Source organism: Pterocles gutturalis, unplaced genomic scaffold (genome assembly GCF_000699245.1).
Source record: "Pterocles gutturalis isolate BGI_N339 unplaced genomic scaffold, ASM69924v1 scaffold7224, whole genome shotgun sequence".
NCBI classification, from domain to species: Eukaryota; Metazoa; Chordata; class Aves; order Pterocliformes; family Pteroclidae; genus Pterocles; species Pterocles gutturalis.
In genome coordinates, this window is record NW_010133108.1 from 516 (window position 1) to 6,288 (window position 5,773).

The following is a 5,773-nucleotide window of genomic DNA, read 5'->3' on the forward strand; positions in this document are numbered from 1 at the left end:
TAAAAAAGACCTGGACCTGTTGGAATGAGTCCAGAGGAGGCCCCAAAGAGGGCCAGAGGGTTGGAGCACCTCCCCTATGAGGACAGGCTGAAAGAATTGGGGTTGTTCAGCCTGGAGAAGAGAAGGCTCCGAGGAGACTTAATAGCAGCCTTCCAGTACCTGAAGGGGGCCTACAGGAGAGATGGGGAGGCACTCTTGATCAGGGAGCATAGTGAGAGGACAAGGGGTAATGGGTATAAGCTGAAAGAGGGTAGATTTAGATTAGATATTAGGAAGAAATTTTTTTCCTGTGAGGGTGGTGAGGCACTGGAACAGGTTGCCCAGGGAAGCTGTGAATGCCCCATCCCTGGAGGTGTTCAAGACCAGGCTGGATGGGGCTTTGAGCAACCTGGTCTAGTGGAAGGTGTACCTGCTGGTTGGAACTCGATGATCTTTAAGGTCCTTTCCAACCCAAACCATTCTATGATTCTATGATAATCTTGTCTCTTTACAGCTCACTCTGTTCTTATACTTGCAGATCAAGTAGGAGACATAGCTGTGGGCAAGGATTCAGGAAAGGGAAGATTGGAGGCCAACCCTCCTGAGAGAGCTCTTTTGTTACACAAAGTTGTTACCAGGAAATGGCTTCCGCTTTTCTTAAAATTTACTTACTTTCCTGACTGTGCACAGGGTCAGAAAGCAGCTGGGGTTTGCAGTCAGTGGAGCACTGATTGATGTGAAACAAAGCAGTAGGGTAGAGCCCACTGGAAGTGTCAACCTATCTTTGGGGTGGTCAATTTAGGAGAAAGCTGTTTAAAGAAAAAATTAAAAAGGGAGAAAAAGAAGAAAAATACATTTCAGTAACCAAGCAATAAAGTGTGGGTGGGTTGCTCTGAGAGAGAATCAGTGATACTGAAGAAATTATGCCCTTGAATATGAGGCAAGGAAGGCACAGCAGTAGGTCCAGGGTAAAAAGATTTTCCCTGCCAAGTGCCTGCTTACTTCACTGTTGAGTAACTTCAGCTGGCATCAGGAAGGCATTGCTAAATCGGTTGTGCAAATTCTGGAGCACCAAAAAGAAGGCATAAATAAGATATGTGGAAAAGCGTCATCAGTGCCTTCATGGGAAGCCAGACGTGGAACATACACAACACTTGCTTTCATCTTGTGTTTGTGGCTATGCAAAGGAACAATCTTTCAAAAAAAAATGTGTTTCCTGACGTTGCTAGGGAATGGTGTGAAGGTGGAGTTGTGTAAACAGAACTTGAATCCTATTTAGTACTGTAGAACTGCTGCTTAGTTCCAATACGCAGAAACCCATTTGTTTTAACAAGTACTGGAACACAAGCCCCAAGCTGGGTTTTTTATTCACGTGGGTTTAAGTTTCTCATTATTAGCTATCACTAATTAGTTTTTACCATGTGCAATAAGTCCTTAAATGGTAGTTGCAGGCAATTTTTTTGATAACAGTAGCAGGTGACTATGAAGTGATTTTCTCAAGCGACCAAACTGGAAACATTTGTGTGTGAGCCAACACAGGCAGGATGCAGGAACAACCACAAAACCACAGAGAATTGCAAAGCCTAAATTTATTTTCATTACCCTGTGAACCAGGAGATCCCTGGAGCAGCACCCAGGCAGAGGCACACAAGTGGGAATGCAGGCACAGTGGAGCTTGGTCATTGCTAGAGGATCACCAAACCTGCTGTTTTCTCATGGGCATTAGGGATTCATGCAGGCTTAGTTTACCACTGTGCTTTGATCTTTCCCACAGGAAAGGGCAGGAATCTCCAGCATGTTTGATAGGGTGCCTCCCAGTCTATCACAGGCCTATGTTATCTAAACACAGATGTTCTACTTGTCAAGCACACAAGACTAAACAACGATTCTTATGATATATGTGTTTTTCTGCACCCCAGCTGCAAGTCTCTTGAGCATATTTACAATCCTCCTTGCCTTTCTTGCATTATTTTCCCACAGTTTGAGATTCAAAATGGACAATAGGATGACATGGAATTACACCCTGAACCCTAATGCAACCCAAATCAGCTGTTCAGTTCCTAAGTTGTATGTTGTCAAAACTGGAGGTCACAAAGGTGTGCAGTCATAGATAAATCAAAGTTTAGGAGAATTTATAATCCTGTCGGTTGTAGATTTGAAAGTCTGTTCTGTATTTGCAGCTCTGTAAGTGACCACAGTGAAGAGTCGTGATGGCAACTGTCAGTGATGTGTTTTAACATTAAAAGAAGAATATTTTTCAAAGTGTTTCTCTCCTCCTCATTCAGTGGTATTTTTTCCGTCAGTTGGGTTAACTGTTTTCATTCAAACTGCAGAGTCTTAGGATACGATGCCAGCTAGACCTTATATGAAAACAATCTGCAGCTAAATGTCACCTGCACGGAACTGGCATCTTATTCCAGCTCTTTTTCACAGTCCTCACCATCAACTTTCTATGGATGAGAAAGAACAGATACACAAAATATACACACAGAAAGCCTGTTTCAGGGTGATCCTGCCGCAAAAGGGTGCCAAGGGCCTGAGGGCTCTACAGAGGGAAGTCCTCCCCTAATCAAAGCAGGAGCTCTGACCTGTGCGGTTTGGCAGGAGCTGTTTGAGGCCTCTGGAAATACACTCCATTGAGAAATGTCTGGGATAACAGTGACACTCCGTGGCCAGACAGCTAAAATGCAATTTCTGAATTTTCTCAGGTTTTCTTTGCTTTCATCCATTTTCCCAGACAGAAAGGTAGAAAACATCAGTTTGTAGCTTTCATTCTTGTTGATAATTTCCAGTATCTTTTCCATACATTTCCTTTATAGTTATAAAATGCCCTAAACATGTAAGCTAAGATGAAAACTAAAAGCAAATGATCAAACAAAACCTTGCACCAGAAACCTCTGAATCCAAGGAGCAATGAGAGTGAGATTCCACTGTTGCTCTGGAACTTGCAAGTTGTAGGAAGCACATTTTCAAATCCATGCTGTTAGTGTCATTTCAATCACATTTCCCCTTGTGGAGCTGTAACAAGGGAAGGCCCGTTAAGGGGTACTGGATTTGTGTATTGCAAAGCAGAATTTCCTCTGCGCTAATCTGGAGAGGTCAGCTTCATCAGCATGCCTTCAAGCTGTAATTTTTACTTCCCATAGAAGTTACAGGTTCAGATAAGATATTACCTATATTATATATACTGCAAGTAGGCAATGTAGTTAAGCATCATTAGCCTCTGTAGGGTTTCCTCTTGATTGCAACTGAAGGAATAGTAAAAGAAATCCTAGTTATAGAATCATAGAGTCATAGAATGTTTTGGGTTGTAAAGGACCTTAGAGATCATCTAGTTCCAACCCCCTGCTGTAGGCAGGGACACCCTCCACTAGACCAGGTTGCTCAAAGCCTCATCCAGCCTGGCCTTGAACACCTCCAGGGATGGGGCATCCACAGCTTCTCTGGGCAACCTGTTCCCATGTCTAACCCAGTGTACCCATTTTTTGCTCATTTTTTTTCTTTTCAACTAGAAACATTAAGAGTAATGGAAGAATTGAGATTAAGGCATTTCAAGATAGTCAGAGCTGTGTTTTAACTAGTTTCTAAGGTGAAAACAGCATATATGCAGTATGTAGCATAGATTAATGCATGACGTAAACTGGGAAAGAGACCAGCTGTAAGAGGAAGAGCTAATGAATAGTCTCAGAAAAGGGAGTGATGGTGTTAGGATAAGTAAGGAAGCCAAAGAAGCTCAGTTTTTAGTTGCTCTGAGGAAACAAAGCTGAGATGTTAGGACTCAAGGAAGAAGAGATCTGTGAATTTAAGAGGTAAAAAGAAGGACCTGGAATGAGAGCTCCAGTGGTACAGACAGAAGAGTACAGAGCATCGCCAAGTCACGTGGGAAGGACCAAAAGAATTTGGGTAGCACTTGAATAAGTGAGTCTACAGAGAGGACCTGCATCCTGGCAAAATTCTAAACAGCTTTGGAAATTATAAATTCAGAGATCGGAGTAACAATATTTATGAAAAATATTCTACAGTCGTAACAAAAGATGTAGTACTTCAAACACAAATTAAAGATGGTAAGTATGTTTCCTTTCCTCATCTGCTGTTGCAACACCTGCCAGCTAAGGGATGAAAGCATGAGGGAGAAGTCTTTGCTCTGTGCCGTATTTCTCCACATCTACCTCTTTGTGAGGGTGCACTGCGCTCTCCCAAAAGGGTGTCAGGGCAGGGCCTGGCAGCCAGGACCCACTTCCCCCAGCCAGGAAGCAGGCAGTCTGGGGTGCATGCAGGGACAGCCTCAGGCCTGGGCATCAGGCACCTCTCTGAGAAAGGGGATGGGCTGAGGCCCTCAGGGCCCTGACATCTCAAAAGCTTTCTGTTTCAGCCATATGAGGCATACAGTTACTGAATAACAGGGAAATGTTCACTGAAAAACAACAAAAGCATCAAACTTTTTGCAGTTACCCTGGAGCATATAACATGTCTTTTCAGGAGGTCTGAGGGCAAAAAAAATCAATGCCATGTCATGGTTGACACTGTTTCAGGCAGTTCTGGTCAGTCACAATTAGGAGAACATTCCTCATGGAAGTTCAAATGAACACTTTATTTGGAGCTGTCCTGGGCACTCTTGACATTCCCAGGTACGAGGACATGCTCGTTGTGTCCATTCAGCTGTGAATGCTGAGCCCAACCACAGAAGGAGCTGAGCTTCTATTGTGCCACTGAACTCGTTACAAGCAGGAGGCTGCTGGAGGCCATAGCCACGTGTAGGTAAGCTCTTTGACTGAGATTTCCCATCCTGTAGTTTTCAAATCCAAACCTGTGACACGGGGGAAGATTTGTGTGGTTGTTCCGCCAGGCAGAGCTCAGAAGTGAGCTATTCTCAGAGCGTAGCCATGTGCAGTTCAGTGCTCCTGGCCAAACATGTCTGGGCAACTGGTAAGCACCACGAGCTCTATTTTTTTCTTTTGCTGTTTGTTCATCTCATTGATAGCAGGGTGCTCTGAAATGGAAAGCAAGCAAACATCCAGCCTCTTTCATGGTATCTGACTGTGTTGAGCAGTGAGCACAGCCTCACACCTGTGGGCATGTTTGTGTCCTAGTGGCTGCTGCCTTTCAACACAGGGGTTGTGGCAGGCTGGACAGGTGGGGACTAAGAAGAGACAAGGACCAAGGTTTTTCCTTTGAAAACTGCGACATGGCATCAGCGAGGGTGTAGCAGGTGACTTTTGTGCTCTCCAGCTAGAATAATACAATTCTGGGCAGAGTTAACTGTGATAAGGCAAGCACAAAGCCAATAGCACATCCACTGCCAGTTATGCTACCAAAAAGCATTTTCCTTCGTCAACTGTTTGTCTCAAGAAGCAGGAGGAAAACAGAGATGATGGGATGAGCTGGCAGACAGAACTATGTCCTATTTCCAACTCTACCAGGAATGTCCTGGAGGTACCAGCACCTCTCTCAGAGTGCTTGATGAGCACCTGAATGGCAGGTGCTTAACATTGTTGTGCATTTTGTTGTGTGAATCTTGTCACTCAGAACTTCTGGGAGTTGGTCAACAACTTTGAGCAATCATATGTTGTCAAGACATGTCACTGCAGGCAGGCTTTTCTAGGGCACGTCAAAGCCTGTGGCTGTATTGTGTAGCTCTCAGAGTACACTAAGCCAGCTTTCGAGACTGTCTCAGGAAGAAGCAGCTTTCCTTCAGCTGCCAGCTCTCAGAGCCACCAATCGACCCTGATGAGACAGACAGCTTCCCCGCCATGTGCCAAGCGAAACAGTGTTAGTCTGTTAGCAGGAGAGGACT